This window comes from Panulirus ornatus, chromosome 36 (assembly GCF_036320965.1).
Source record: "Panulirus ornatus isolate Po-2019 chromosome 36, ASM3632096v1, whole genome shotgun sequence".
Taxonomy (NCBI): Eukaryota; Metazoa; Arthropoda; class Malacostraca; order Decapoda; family Palinuridae; genus Panulirus; species Panulirus ornatus.
Window position 1 is genome coordinate 14,443,779 of NC_092259.1, and position 17,165 is coordinate 14,460,943.

At 45.4% G+C, this 17,165-nt stretch overlaps 2 protein-coding genes across 3 annotated transcripts in view; one reads left to right on the top strand and one right to left on the bottom strand.

The window, feature by feature from the left end:
- The window catches only part of Parp1 (Poly-(ADP-ribose) polymerase), a 497,767-nt gene that overhangs the window by 438,945 nt on the left and 41,657 nt on the right, over positions 1-17,165 (bottom strand). The gene's annotated exons all lie outside the window — the stretch shown is intronic.
- LOC139760393 (uncharacterized) overlaps positions 1-17,165 on the top strand; it is a 316,071-nt gene that overhangs the window by 240,225 nt on the left and 58,681 nt on the right. The window lies entirely within an intron of this gene.

Here is a 17,165-nt window from a genome sequence, read left to right on the forward strand (position 1 = left end):
TGTGATTTGATTTGTGATTAATGATGATGGTGATGATAAGTTGATGATGATTTATGGTGATGATTTGTGTGGAGTGTGATGTGATTTAATTTTGATGATGATGGTGATGATGTGATGATGAGATGATGTTTATGATGATGTTAATGATGATGATAATGATGATGATGATGGTGATGATGATGATGATAATGATGATGATGATGGTGATGATGATGATGATGATGATGATGATAATGATGATGATGATGGTGATGATGATGATGATGATGGTGATGATGATGATGATGATAATGATGATGGTGATGATGATGATGATGATAATGATGATGGTGATGATGATGATGATGATGATGATGATGATAATGATGATGATGGTGGTGATGATGATAACGATGATGATGATGAAGATAATGATGATGATGATGATGATGATGATAATGATGATGATAATGATGATGATGATGATGATAATGATAATGATAATGATGATGATAATGATGATGATAATGATGATGATGATAATGATGATAATGATAATGATGATGATAATGATGATAATGATGATGATAATGATCACAAGAGCACATGAAATAAGAGGAAAACGAAAAATACAAATCAATTTCCATTTTACATTTCCTAATTCCCATTTTCTTTTTTCGGACTCAGAAATTATTTAAAAGAATACTTTTAAAATGAACAGTAATAATAATAATAATAATAATAATAATAATAATAATAATAATAATATAATAACATAATAATAATAATAATAAGAATAAGAATAATGATAATAATAATAATAATAATAATAATAATAATAATAATGATAATAATAATAATAATAATATAATAATAATAAGAATAAGAATAATAATAACAAAAATAATAATAATAATAATAATAATAATAATAATAATAATAATAATCGCAGGTGACGACTCACAGTATTGACAGTAACAAGTGGTTGTGTGTGCACATGTGTGGCACATGACACAACTCATGTACAGTGGTGGTGGGTTGTGGGTAGAACCCTGGGTGGGTCAATATATGATGGTGGTGGGTTGTGGGTATAGCTCTGGGTAGGCACAGCCCAAGTTAATGTAGCGGGGAAATGAGGACACAGACGAACGAGACGCAGGAAACTAAAATAAAGCAGATAAGGTTAACAGGAAATTAAAGTATCTGCCATACCTCGGGGTCATAGGTCACACACACGTTGCATTATTTATCATTTGTTTTGTCGTAAGTTTTGTTTGTGGTGTTGTGAGGTGCCAGATGTGTGGTGTGTCACATCTCAACATCTTCCATCAACTTCACAATGTGAGTGTTAACCTCCCTCATGACCATTACTCTCATTATGAGACACCACTTCCTGGTCACACATGATCATCCTCCTCATAGTTTCATCATTACATGAGACACCACTTCCTGCTGACACATGATCATCCTCCTCATAGTTTCATCATTACATAAGTGGCCTGATCATCTAACTACCTCATTCTATCGTTAATCTTTCCTTCTTGTTCAGATTATCAACCCAATGACAACCCTTAGCCATGACGGCACGACGCTACGACCTCCCAACACGACGTTACGACCTTCCAACACGACGTTACGACCTCCCAACACGACGTTACGACCTTCCAACACGACGTTACGACCTTCCAACACGACGTTACGACCTCCCAACACGACGTTACGACCTCCCAACACGACGTTACGACCTTCCAACACGACGTTACGACCTCCCAACACGACGTTACGACCTTCCAACACGACGTTACGACCTTCCAACACGACGTTACGACCTTCCAACACGACGTTACGACCTTCCAACACGACGTTACGACCTTCCAACACGACGTTACGACCTCCCAACACGACGTTACGACCTTCCAACACGACGTTACGACCTTCCAACACGACGTTACGACCTTCCAACACGACGTTACGACCTTCCAACACGACGTTACGACCTCCCAACACGACGTTACGACCTTCCAACACGACGTTACGACCTTTGAGTACGATAGTGCAATTCTCTGGCACCGTCACCTCCCAAGATGTTGAAAAAGAAAATGTGTTGTTCCCACCTGTGTGGGTTGAGGTATATTAACGCCACAATAATCAACGTTAAAATACATTAACATACAAGTTAGTATCAAGGTTAACGCACGCCCACACAAACTTCACATTTGTATTTTTCTTTGCCATACGTTTTCTATGAGTCATGTGACCGTCATGAAGGTGTACAGGAAACTGAGAAACGTGAAGATGTGTTGCCTGATGACAACTGCCAGCGACGACCACCTCCACACTTACTCTTACTTATAAAACATGTGTAGCCACACCATGACTCCTCCACACTTACTCTTACTTATAAAACATGTGTAGCCACACCATGACTCCTCCACACTTACTCTTACTTATAAAACATGTGTAGCCACACCATGACTCTTCACTACCTAATCCCGTACAAACAGTAGAGCCACAAAGACGGACCAGGTGGCCCGTACGTACCATCCTGGTGTTGTTAACATTATGACACGATGGTGAACACATAATGTCGGGCTAGACACACACACACACACACACACACACACACACACAGGTAGACAGCGTCCGTCTCACCTGTCCTCCTGGCAAGATATGTAACTGTAGCGAGTGGATCCACGTGAGCATACAATGTCTGACGTCAGGTGAACCAGCCAGGTAGGAACCCGACCTGATCACTGTTACCACACCTGCACACCCACGCCGCCACCTGCACACCCACGCCGCCACCTGCACACCCACGCCGCCACCTGCACACCCACGCCGCCACCTGCACACCCATGCCGCCACCTGCACACCCACGCCGCCACCTGCACACCCACGCCGCCACCTGCACACCCACGCCGCCACCTGCACACCCATGCCGCCACCTGCACACCCACGCCGCCACCTGCACACCCACGCCGCCACCTGCACACCCACGCCGCCATCTTAACCACTCCACCCAAAACATTACTAGAAGACCGTCTACAACACTGCTGAGTGTGGCGTGTGTCTAAAACACTGCTGAGTGTAGCGTGTATCTACAACACTGCTGAGTGTGGCGTGTGTCTACAACACTGCTGAGTGTAGCGTGTATCTACAACACTGCTGAGTGTGGCGTCTGTCTACAACACTGCTGAGTGTAGCGTGTGTCTACAACACTGCTGAGTGTGGCGTGTGTCTACAACACTGCTGAGTGTAGCGTGTATCTACAACACTGCTGAGTGTAGCGTCTGTCTACAACACTGCTGAGTGTGGCGTGTGTCTACAACCTCCAGATATTTCCCCTAAATACATGTGTGTGACTGTTGACAACAACGAAACACTGCTAAATATATGACTCCACATGTTTGTACCTTAGAAATACACGCTCACAAATGTGCTGTACGAATGCGCACGTATAAATGTGGTGTGTATGAATGTGTATATATAAATGGGCGTAGGAGCTCAGGCTTCACATACCAAAACATCCACGAATTTTACCACGAATTTCTGTCTTACAGAGAGCAGTGAGAGTGAGGGGTATAACAGACCTTGTGTCCCCCGGTGTAAGGAGGAAAGTGGCGTCTCCCGCTGTCAGGAGGACATTCCCGGATGTTGCATTACTGGTGATGCCCATAACTGGGATGGGGACCCCCCCCCCCCCCCGATGGGACGGGAGGCCATGGGAAGCGCTTGGCGGTTAAAGGGAAAGGTGGAGAATGACGGTACATGACAAGGACAGATGATAGCAGGACAGATGGTCCAGGTTATCTGCTGGCATAACCTTAGCGGTGGTAGAAACAGGATGGGTGAGTCATCATATCCACCCCTCCCTCCGGCTCAACAACCGGCAGGTGAAGGCACCATTTACTAAAGAGGAAATGTAATGCCATGGAAAACTTACAGGAAAGTGTGAATGGAACAATTTCTTGCCTGTAGCGGCAATGATCTTCACCCGGGAACAGGATCGTAGCGGAATTAGATAAACAATATTCATAGATTTTGTTTAAATAAGAACTAAGTTATTTTTGTCCTACTCGAAGTTGGATCATATAAAGATTATCACTGATATGTTTTGATTTGCTTCATGTATTGTGTTTGTATGTACATTTGATTGTAGTCTATTCCTGCAAGTCTTCATCTATTACAACTTTCTTAATATGACAAAACTTTGGTATGTCTTGTTGTCGAAATGATCAAGTCTAGTGAAAAATTCTGAGATCTCTTGTGAGTGTGCCTCATAGGTTTGTGAGCATCTCCTTCCTCAGATTTTTTTCCTAATGAAGGAATAAGTTTTGCTCTTTTCTAAAGTCTTTCTAATTTTTCTAAACCTTAGTCAAATTTACAGATCAGAACTCAACAGCGAATTCCTAATCAGGTCAAACCAGAGTGGTGTAAAGACAGAGGATTGGATCCTTTGTTTCATAGTTAATATGACATACTCCTGGCCGGATCACAAACTGTTTAATACTACACTTCGTATTATAAGTCATGACCCATAGACACTCAAAGATATTTTTCTTCATTTCTTCTACAATGTTACAACGAGCAGTTAATATTCTGGTTTAACAATGTTACAACGAGCAGTTAATATTCTGGTTTAACAATGTTACAACGAGCAGTTAATATTCTGGTTTATCAATGTTACAACGAGCAGTGAATATTCTGGTTTAACAATGTTACAACGAGAAGTTAATATTCTGGTTTAACAATGTTACAACGAGCATTTATTATTCTGGGTTTACAATGTTACAAACGAGCAGTTAATATTCTGGTTAAACAATTGTTACAACGAGCAGTTAATATTCTGGTGTAACAATGTTACAACGAGCAGTTAATATTCTGGTTTAACAATGTTACAACGAGCAGTTAATATTCTGGTTCAACAAATGTTACAAACGAGCAATTTAATATTCTGGTTTAACAATGTTACAAACGAGCAGTTAATATTCTGGGTTCAACAATGTTACAACGAGCAGTTAATATTCTGGTTTAAACAATGTTACACAACGAGCAGTTAATATTCTGGTTTAACAATGTTACAAGAGCAGTTAATATTCCCTGGTTTAGCTATGTTACAACGAGCAGTTAATATTCGGTTCTAACAATGTTACAACGAGCAGTTAATATTCTGGTTTAACAATGTTACAACGAGCAGTTAATATTCTGGTTTAACAATGTTACAACGAGCAGTTAATATTCTGGTTTAACAATGTTACAACGAGCAGTTAATATTCTGGTTCAACAATGTTACAACGAGCAGTTAATATTCTGGTTTAACAATGTTACAACGAGCAGTTAATATTCTGGTTTAACAATGTTACAACGAGCAGTTAATATTCTGGTTTAACAATGTTACAACGAGCAGTTAATATTCTGGTTTAACAATGTTACAACGAGCAGTTAATATTCTGGTTTAACAATGTTACAACAAGCAGTTAATATTCTGGTTTAACAATGTTACAACGAGCAGTTAATATTCTGGTTCAACAATGTTACAACGAGCAGTTAATATTCTGGTTCAACAATGTTACAACGAGCAGTTAATATTCTGGTTCAACAATGTTACAACGAGCAGTTAATATTCTGGTTTAACAATGTTACAACGAGCAGTTAATATTCTGGTTCAACAATGTTGGTGATAACATGTATTATTGTACACCTGTCTACGTGGCAGCGCCCAGCTCAGCCACCACCACTGGCTGACACATAATGTCTCAATTCGTGTCATGAGCGAGTGTTGGTAGTGTGCTGGTGTCACTGGGCCCCAGAGGTGAGTCTTGCAGTACCCCAGTCGTCACGTGATGCCAGACCAACGTGTCCTGTGTACCACCAGGCGTCGGGTCCTGCCTGGTAAACACTCGGCAAGCAACGACCAGATTCGATCTGCTAGCACACCTGGGCTTTAGTTTTACCAAGAAGGAACTGGGAAGGAAGGAAGAGCCAGGAAGACGTGACGGAAGGGAAGGATGAAGGGAAGGCAAAGGGTAATGAGAAAAGTCGAAAAGGAAGGTGGGACGTATGGAAGGGATATACACAGGTTGCTCAATGGAAGGATGTAATAAACTAATGACGAAAAATGACAGGAAAAAAAAGGTGTCAGAACGGACGGGGAGGAACAGACAACAGTTAGACAACAGAAACATGTGTATATGACACGGCAGACATGGATCCAGTGGTAGATATGACACGGCAGACATGGATCCAGTGGTAGATATGACACGGCAGACATGGATCCAGTGGCAGATATGACAGGGCAGACATGGATCCAGTGGTAGATATGACACGCAGACATGGATCCAGTGGTAGATATGACACGGCAGACATGGATCCAGTGGTAGATATGACACGCAGACATGGATCCAGTGGTAGATATGACACGGCAGACATGGATCCAGTGGTAGATATGACACGGCAGACATGGATCCAGTGGTAGATATGAAGGGATGAGGAGTGTCGTGACAACAGGAATTATTAACCATAGTTACAGGCTTTACAACAGATGGATCATAAAGACATCTGGTACAATGGATTAACACAGGCACAGCTGTCAAAACGGGACTAACGTTGTTACAACTGTTGTAACACAAACAACATACATGTAGCAGGAAAGAAGAGAGAAATTTTACCGCAAGATAATGTACGACACCCAGTCAACACCTGCACCAGGACACGTCAGCCAACACCTGCACCAGGACACGTCAGCCAACACCTGCACCAGGACACGTCAGCCAACACCTGCACCAGGACACGTCAGCCAACACCTGCACCAAGTCACGTCAGCCAACACCTGCACCAGGACACGTCAGCCAACACCTGCACCAGGACACGTCAGCCAACACCTGCACCAGGACACGTCAGCCAACACCTGCACCAGGACACGTCAGCCAACACCTGCACCAAGTCACGTCAGCCAACACCTGCACCAGGACACGTCAGCCAACACCTGCACCAGGACACGTCAGCCAACACCTGCACCAGGACACGTCAGCCAACACCTGCACCAGGACACGTCAGCCAACACCTGCACCAAGTCACGTCAGCCAACACCTGCACCAGGACACGTCAGCCAACACCTGCACCAGGACACGTCAGCCAACACCTGCACCAGGACACGTCAGCCAACACCTGCACCAGGACACGTCAGCCAACACCTGCACCAGGACACGTCAGCCAACACCCGCACCAAGTCACGTCAGCCAACACCTGCACCAGGACACGTCAGCCAACACCTGCACCAGGACACGTCAGCCAACACCTGCACCAGGACACGTCAGCCAACACCTGCACCAGGACACGTCAGCCAACACCTGCACCAGGACACGTCAGCCAACACCTGCACCAAGTCACGTCAGCCAACACCTGCACCAGGACACGTCAGCCAACACCTGCACCAGGACACGTCACCAGAGCAGTGTAGGGAGGGACCATTTCTACCAAGCCTTGTAATAACACTGGAGTTCATTACTATCTACACCCGGTCCAAGTAATCCCATTCCTACCCATCTTATTCCCATTCCAACCATTCCTAACGGCCATTCCAGTCCCTCCCCCTTCCAGAATTAACTCTCAGGTTTAAGGGAATCGAAGCCTCTACCGTGCCAATCATCATGGGATAATCTTTTCTTCACCTGCACAGGTAATGATACTTGTGTTAGTAACTGCTCTCCCGCTCACACGGCAATCTTGTTGCTGCAACACTAGTGTTACTGTGTTGTCATGACACACGGCAATCTTGTTGCTGCAACACTAGTGTTACTGTGTTGTCATGACACACGGCAATCTTGTTGCTGCAACACTAGTGTTACTGTGTTGTCATGACACACGGCAATCTTGTTGCTGCAACACTAGTGTTACTGTGTTGTCATGACACACGGCAATCTTGTTGCTGCAACACTAGTGTTATTGTGTTGTCATGACACACGGCAATCTTGTTGCTGCAACACTAGTGTTACTGTGTTGTCATGACACACGGCAATCTTGTTGCTGCAACACTAGTGTTACTGTGTTGTCATGACACACGGCAATCTTGTTGCTGCAACACTAGTGTTACTGTGTTGTCATGACACACGGCAATCTTGTTGCTGCAACACTAGTGTTACTGTGTTGTCATGACACACGGCAATCTTGTTGCTGCAACACTAGTGTTACTGTGTTGTCATGACACACGGCAATCTTGTTGCTGCAACACTAGTGTTATTGTGTTGTCATGACACACGGCAATCTTGTTGCTGCAACACTAGTGTTACTGTGTTGTCATGACACACGGCAATCTTGTTGCTGCAACACTAGTGTTACTGTGTTGTCATGACACACGGCAATCTTGTTGCTGCAACACTAGTGTTACTGTGTTGTCATGACACACGGCAATCTTGTTGCTGCAACACTAGTGTTACTGTGTTGTCATGACACACGGCAATCTTGTTGCTGCAACACTAGTGTTATTGTGTTGTCATGACACACGGCAATCTTGTTGCTGCAACACTAGTGTTATTGTGTTGTCATGACACACGGCAATCTTGTTGCTGCAACACTAGTGTTACTGTGTTGTCATGACACACGGCAATCTTGTTGCTGCAACACTAGTGTTACTGTGTTGTCATGACACACGGCAATCTTGTTGCTGCAACACTAGTGTTACTGTGTTGTCATGACACACGGCAATCTTGTTGCTGCAACACTAGTGTTACTGTGTTGTCATGACACACGGCAATCTTGTTGCTGCAACACTAGTGTTACTATGTTGTCATGACACACGGCAATCTTGTTGCTGCAACACTAGTGTTACTGTGTTGTCATGACACACGGCAATCTTGTTGCTGCAACACTAGTGTTACTGTGTTGTCATGACACACGGCAATCTTGTTGCTGCAACACTAGTGTTACTGTGTTGTCATGACACACGGCAATCTTGTTGCTGCAACACTAGTGTTATTGTGTTGTCATGACACACGGCAATCTTGTTGCTGCAACACTAGTGTTACTGTGTTGTCATGACACACGGCAATCTTGTTGCTGCAACACTAGTGTTACTGTGTTGTCATGACACACGGCAATCTTGTTGCTGCAACACTAGTGTTACTGTGTTGTCATGACACACGGCAATCTTGTTGCTGCAACACTAGTGTTACTGTGTTGTCATGACACACGGCAATCTTGTTGCTGCAACACTAGTGTTATGTGTTGTCATGACACACGGCAATCTTGTTGCTGCAAACTAGTGTTACTGTGTTGTCATGACACACGGCAATCTTGTTGCTGCAACACTAGTGTTTATGTGTTGTCATGACACACGGCAATCTTGTTGCTGCAACACTAGTGTTACTGTGTTGTCATGACACACGGCAATCTTGTTGCTGCAACACTAGTGTTACTTGTGTTGTCATGACACACGGCAATCTTGTTGCTGCAACACTAGTGTTACTGTGTTGTCATGACACACGGCAATCTTGTTGCTGCAACACTAGTGTTACTGTGTTGTCATGACACACGGCAATCTTGTTGCTGCAACACTAGTGTTATTGGTTGTCATGACACACGGCAATCTTGTTGCTGCAACACTAGTGTTACTGTGTTGTCATGACACACGGCAATCTTGTTGCTGCAACACTAGTGTTATGTGTTGTCATGACACACGGCAATCTTGTTGCTGCAACACTAGTGTTACTGTGTTGTCATGACACACGGCAATCTTGTTGCTGCAACACTAGTGTTACTGTGTTGTCATGACACAACGGCAATCTTGTTGCTGCAACACTATGTGTTACTGTGTTGTCAGACACACGGCAATCTTGTTGCTGCAACACTAGTGTTACTGTGTTGTCATGACACACGGCAATCTTGTTGCTGCAACACTAGGTGATTACTGTGTTGTCATTGTGCAACTTGTTGCTGTGCAACACTAGTGTTACTAGGTTGTCATGACACACGGCAATCTTGTTGCTCAACACTAGTGTTACTGTTTTGTCATGACACACGGCAATTCTTGTTGCTGCAACACTAGTGTTACTGTGTTGTCATGGACACACGGCAAGTCTTGTTGCTGCAACACTAGTGTTAATTGTGTTGTCATGACACACGGCAATCTTGTTGCTGCAACACTAGTGTTACTGTGTTGTCATGACACACGGCAATCTTGTTGCTGCAACACTAGTGTTACTGTGTTGTCATGACACACGGCAATCTTGTTGCTGCAACACTAGTGTTACTGTGTTGGTCATGACACACGGCAATCTTGTTGCTGCAACACTAGTGTTACTGTGTTGTCATGACACACGGCAATCTTGTTGCTGCAACACTAGTGTTACTGTGTTGTCATGACACACGGCAATCTTGTTGCTGCAACACTAGTGTTACTGTGTTGTCATGACACACGGCAATCTTGTTGCTGCAACACTAGTGTTACTGTGTTGTCATGACACACGGCAATCTTGTTGCTGCAACACTAGTGTTACTGTGTTGTCATGACACACGGCAATCTTGTTGCTGCAACACTAGTGTTACTGTGTTGTCATGACACACGGCAATCTTGTTGCTGCAACACTAGTGTTACTGTGTTGTCATGACACACGGCAATCTTGTTGCTGCAACACTAGTGTTACTGTGTTGTCATGACACACGGCAATCTTGTTGCTGCAACACTAGTGTTACTGTGTTGTCATGACACACGGCAATCTTGTTGCTGCAACACTAGTGTTACTGTGTTGTCATGACACACGGCAATCTTGGTGCTGCAACACTAGTGTTACTGTGTTGTCATGACACACGGCAATCTTGTTGCTGCAACACTAGTGTTACTGTGTTGTCATGACACACGGCAATCTTGTTGCTGCAACACTAGTGTTATTGTGTTGTCATGACACACGGCAATCTTGTTGCTGCAACACTAGTGTTATTGTGTTGTCATGACACACGGCAATCTTGTTGCTGCAACACTAGTGTTATTGTGTTGTCATGACACACGGCAATCTTGTTGCTGCAACACTAGTGTTACTGTGTTGTCATGACACACGGCAATCTTGTTGCTGCAACACTAGTGTTATTGTGTTGTCATGACACACGGCAATCTTGTTGCTGCAACACTAGTGTTATTGTGTTGTCATGACACACGGCAATCTTGTTGCTGCAACACTAGTGTTATTGTGTTGTCATGACACACGGCAATCTTGTTGCTGCAACACTAGTGTTATTGTGTTGTCATGACACGGCAATCTTGTTGCTGCAACACTAGTGTTACTGTGTTGTCATGACACACGGCAATCTTGTTGCTGCAACACTAGTGTTATTGTGTTGTCATGACACACGGCAATCTTGTTGCTGCAACACTAGTGTTATTGTGGTGACACACAGTACTTCCTGACTAATGTTTATGATCATATGAAGACAAGACATGATCAACCTCCGCGGGACTCAGGCCTGTGTGAACCACCCAGGCCTAACCACCTCACACTAACGACTCACACACGCACACCATCACAACCTTACGTTGTTACGATCGCACATAACCTCACACTGGACGATCAATGTAGGAAATTAATCATTTACGATGATTCTTACGAGCCCTCTATACTCAGTGTGGGTAACCCGCTTGCCCTCTCACCCAAACACTGGGCTTCATGGAGTGACGCAGGGATGACGCAGGACACTGGGCTTCATGGAGTGACGCAGGGATGACGCAGGACACGAACAGGTGGAACACTGTGCTCAGAGTGTGACCGGTGTCACAACAGTACAGGTGTGCCACGTCACGAGACTCCCACACTTCACCTGATGATGTCTCACGTCACCTCAACAGTCATGAGGGAGAGCTAAGTGTTGATGGCTTGGGTAAGGTTAAGTTTACTCTTACTGTTTCCAACGATCACATTTCTAGCAGAACATCTTGAACACGACATACGGACACGACCACGACTCACGACCCGTGAGTAATGATGGCATGACATGTGACCTAACCCTTACGGCCAGACAAAAGGCTGCGTCATCATGCACAAGGGTTATCCGTCATCGCCAGTGGTCGTACCGTCGTGTTTCAGAAGTTAACGTTAACTCAAACACTTATCCGAAATATACAGATTTCATGCGATACATATGTGAGGTGTACCGTTGGTCATGCAGTGTGGCGTATATGTGAGGTGTACCGTTGGTCATGCAGTGTGGCGTATATGCTGCCATGATAATCACATTTCTCCTGTTATTTTGGTCATTTCCATCATGAGCTCGTGCTGGATCTTGCTTGGTACGTCCGCCAACTTAAATGCTTTGTTCTTCCTGGCAGCAGCGATGACCCAGCCGTGAAGAGTCTTGGTAATCAATGTTTATCTTCTGTGATTTTTATGTCACTCTCATAGAAAATGTGATTTCAAACTTTGGGTAAAATACAAGATATATGAACTTACAAAGGTAATCTGCTTTGCCTAGCAGTAATCTATTACAGAGAGAGAGAGAGAGAGAGAGAGAGAGAGAGAGAGAGAGAGAGAGAGAGAGAGAGAGAGAGAGAGAGAGAGAGACTGGATAGTTAACTGGTGTTGGAGGTTTACGTGTGCGTGATATCATTTCCACATGGTTATCTCTGGTGTACTCAGGACTGCCAGTTGGTGTTGTCAATGTTTCATTTCTTGAGTATAAAGTTCATCACCAGAGCACAAGTAAACTGTATGTACATACAGTCCAGGTTCCAGGTCCAGGCGGCTCCAGATAAGGTTATGAATATTTTTCCTCTAATGCTGACTGGAGGTTTGGGTGCGTTGGAGTTGGAAACTTTGGGAGGGGTTGGTTGGAGGGTCTTTGATAGGAAGGGAGGGGGGGGGGTCGAACAAGGCAAAGTTGGGCAAAGAGAAGAGAAGGTAATGGATGCCAGGGATGACCCAGCTGACCCAGTGTTGACCTTATACAAGTGGCTGCAGCAGACTGCTCTGCCCTGCAGGTACTTGTGTGTCTGTGCGTCAGACCGTTTTCTTGGTAGTAACATAAGGTTATCCTCCTCAACATGTTCCTACATATACTACCACTTCCTGGTTAGTTACTTGTTTTGTTTCTATAAACTTCTAATTCCTCAAAACGTGCGACAGCGTGTCACACATACACTGTACACACTAGAAGTCTTCACGTGCATTTCATACATTTTGCTTCTTTTCATACATAGAGCAGTAGGATTACGTCAATACCAACATTATAATGTAAGTAAACTGTGAGGAATTTTCTCAGAAACAGGTCTCGTAAACATCCTTCGCTGTTCACTATGTTGTACTCTCTCTGGTCTTACATATCTCGCGAGAGCACCACGCGAGGTCAAGGAAATATACGATCCTCCCACACGCACCACATAAAAACTGGAGCCTCCAATTCTGCCTTACCCTTACCTCCTGGGAGGAGGGAGTCAGTGCATTACTCATGGCCAACAAGCGGCAACGACAGCACTCCCCAGAACCGCTTCCCAGGGATGAATGTGTTGCCCACACGTACAGCTTCCTCAGACTCACATAAACTAAGTCAATAATGAGGACTTGCTGGCTGGTCTGCCTTCTTGATACGTGTTTACCTCTTCAACATAACTGTATGACCTACCGAAATGACGGCCTGGCCCTTGAACTGACCGTTACCGGTCAGGCCAGAGGTCAGGCCACCATACCCATGGGTCGTACCGTCGTCCTCAATGAGTAATTGTGTTGTCATTCCAATATTTCCTTTTCTTCAGCAAGAATACAAATGCTCGCATGCCTCACACCTCATACCCGAGCCCACCACATCAAACGCCGGAGAAGTTGCACAAGCATTAGAGAGAGAGAGTAGTTAGGTTCAGCCAGAGTAGTTAGGTTCAGCCAGAGTAGTGAGGTTCAGCCAGAGTAGTGAGGTTCAGCCAGAGTAGTGAGGTTCAGCCAGAGTAGTGAGGTTCAGCCAGAGTAGTTAGGTTCAGCCAGAGTAGTGAGGTTCAGCCAGAGTAGTGAGGTTCAGCCAGAGTAGTGAGGTTCAGCCAGTCTTCAGCGGATCCGTTACTGACCAATGAGCAGGTAGGTTCCCAGAGGTGACCAGCTTGACGGTACGGTGCATGATGCACGTGTGCTCCATCATCTGCTACCTGAAGATAACTGGACTGTGATAACCACTGGAGTTCCAGCCCAGGAAGGAGAGGAAGCTCCAGCCCAGGAAGGAGAGGAAGTTCCAGCCCAGGAAGGAGAGGAAGTTCCAACCCAGTAAGGAGAGGAAGTTCCAACCCAGTAAGGAGAGGAAGTTCCAACCCAGGAAGGAGATGAAGCTCCAGCCCAGGAAGGAGAGGAAGTTCCAGCCCAGGAAGGAGAGGAAGCTCCAGCCCAGGAAGGAGAGGAAGCTCCAGCCCAGGAAGGAGAGGAAGCTCCAGCCCAGGAAGGAGAGGAAGTTCCAGCCCAGGAAGGAGAGGAAGTTCCAGCCCAAGAAGGAGTGGAAGTTTCAGCCCAGGAAGGAGAGGAAGTTCCAACCCAGGAAGGAGAGGAAGTTCCAACCCAGGAAGGAGATGAAGCTCCAGCCCAGGAAGGAGAGGAAGTTCCAGCCCAGGAAGGAGGAAGTTCCAGCCCAAGAAGGAGTGGAAGTTTCAGCCCAGGAAGGAGAGGAAGTTCCAACCCAGGAAGAAGAGGAAGTTCCAGCCCAGGAAGGAGAGGAAGTTCCAGCCCAGGAAGGAGAGGAAGTTCCAGCCCAGGAAGGAGAGGAAGTTTCAGCCCAGGAAGGAGTGGAAGTTTCAGCCCAGGAAGGAGGGGAAGTTCCAGCGCAGAATCAAACCGCACAATAAAAACGCGAGTCTCTGCTCGTCAGACATTTTCCTCCACATTTTAGTTATTCCAGTCCAGACCCAAGTCTCCCTGGCAGAGTCATGACCCTGGGAGTCATGACCCTGGGAAAGTCATGACCCTGGGAGAGTCATGGCCATGGGAAAGTCATGACTATGGGAGAGGCATGATTCTGGGAGAACTAAGTCTCAGGGAAAGGGTCATGATTCTGGGAGAATTGAGGAAAGAAAGTGAAGTGAGCAGCCGACCCAGATGCCCATCTCTCAGCACCCCCCCCCCCCTCCCCCCCAGCACAGATCATCTGTTACAACGGACAGCAAGATGGTCATCTATAGTGTACCAGAGAGAGAGAGAGAGAGAGAGAGAGAGAGAGAGAGAGAGAGAGAGAGAGAGAGAGAGAGAGAGAGAGAGAGAGAGGAAAGATTTCAATGAGATTTTTCCATGAGGCAGGGCGAGCACGTAGGACCCACCACAAGACAATATCGTATGTGTAGTGTTACGTATCAAATGGTCATATCTTTGTACGGAGAAAGGCAACAGCCCAGGTGTGTGTGTGTGTGTGTGTGTGTGTGTGTGTGTGTGTGTGTGTGTGTGTGTGTGTGTGTGCAGAAGAGTCACATGGTGAACAAGATAGTAGATAAGTTATCAGTGATGGTGTGAGTGAGTGAGTGTGAGGTATGTCTGCCAGCCACTTGTGGCCAGAAACACAGCACCACCAGGCAGCGTAGCATGGCCTCTCCCTACACTGACCGTCCGCCCACACCATTACCAGCCACCCATCTATAACCCCATCAACCCAACCATCCATCTATCGCCCCATCAACTACTACTTCACAACTCACAACAATAATTACCTCGAGAATCATCGATCTTACTGAGAAGGTGGAAGATTAATGAAGACACAACGGAGTATCCTCCCCAGTCACTCACCGTCTCTCCCACACATTTCCTCCCCACTCACTCCCCTGCCCTTCTCCCTCTCCCCCTCACCCTCCTTGTCTCCTGGGCTCCCCGGCCGTCACCTACATCAGCCTCACACTCACTCCTCAGGGAAAAAGTGGCCGAGCAAGACTCTCCTGACGACTGATGGTGCCTCTCCTACACTCCTCTCTCTCTTAATAATTCCTTCAACTCTAGTGTGCGTGTGTGTGTGTGTGTGTGTGTGTGTGTGTGTGTGTGTGTGTGTGTGTGTGTGTGTGTGTGTGTTTGAAGTCGGATTCCGAGTTTTAAAACATTTTGGAAAGTTGTAAACTGAAGCAGTTTACATTCGTTTATTTTATTTTCCCACAAATACACCTGACAATTACAAATAAAACAGCCTCATCCATGATCGTCTCCATGTGGTATGTTGCTGAACACATACTGGGGATGTCACGCAGCACCTGCCTACCTACTGCAGCATGCTGCTCACAACATACTGGGGACGTCACGCAGCACCTGCCTACCTACTGCAGCATGCTGCTCACAACATACTACCCACCAACTCAGACTCTCACAAACAAACAGTTTATTGTTGGTGTGGTCGTGCATAAATAGTGTTTGTGATGGTCTGTACAAGATGTTTGAGGCAGACTGGAACAGTTTGTGTGGTCGTGTGTAGAGTGGTCTGTGGTAGTGTGCAGTAGTAGTTTGTGGTCGTTTAAATTAGGTGTCAATTGTCGTGTGTATGAGATGCGTCGTGTGGTCGTGTACTGAAGCTGTGTCCAGCATTATGACACGACCTCTGTTCTCAGTGACCGCTCTTCCCTGTGACTGCGTTGCACCACAACGCATCATTTAATATATAAATGGATCAGTTACATTACATCGCGTATGAGTGTTTGCACCGAAGTTCTTACTTTTCACTTGGTCAAGCAACAATAATACACTTGGCTCTCTGCTGTACGTCTTCAGGAAGTTTACCATCGAAGTTTGAGCAAGTGAGTCATGTGAGGCACGACCATCCTCCTCTGTGTGATATGTGAACAGTTTAGCGTGACGAATACGGTCACACTAAATAACGCCTCATACACAGCCCAGTAACGTCACACGAGATCTTTCATACATTTCAGTTACATCATCTTCCTCAACCCTATGCACAATTAGCTGCCGTCTTAAACACGTTCCCTTGCCATTCATGCAAAAGGCTCAGTCTTTCCCGGTTTTCCCTCGCACGGAAGAACCATAATACGTAGTATCTAATGAATGGTGCAGCTCACGGCCGTGACCCTCCACACCCTTGGTAGAACATACAATCAAGAGGTGATCATATGTGCTGCTTCCTCTACACATCCCACTCACACACTAATTTGTTCACTCGACCGACCGTCACTCACGCGTTCTATCTACAAATTCTTGACTCACTTTCCTCTCGCTGTCTCACGTCAACCATGAAATTCTTTCGAGGAATAT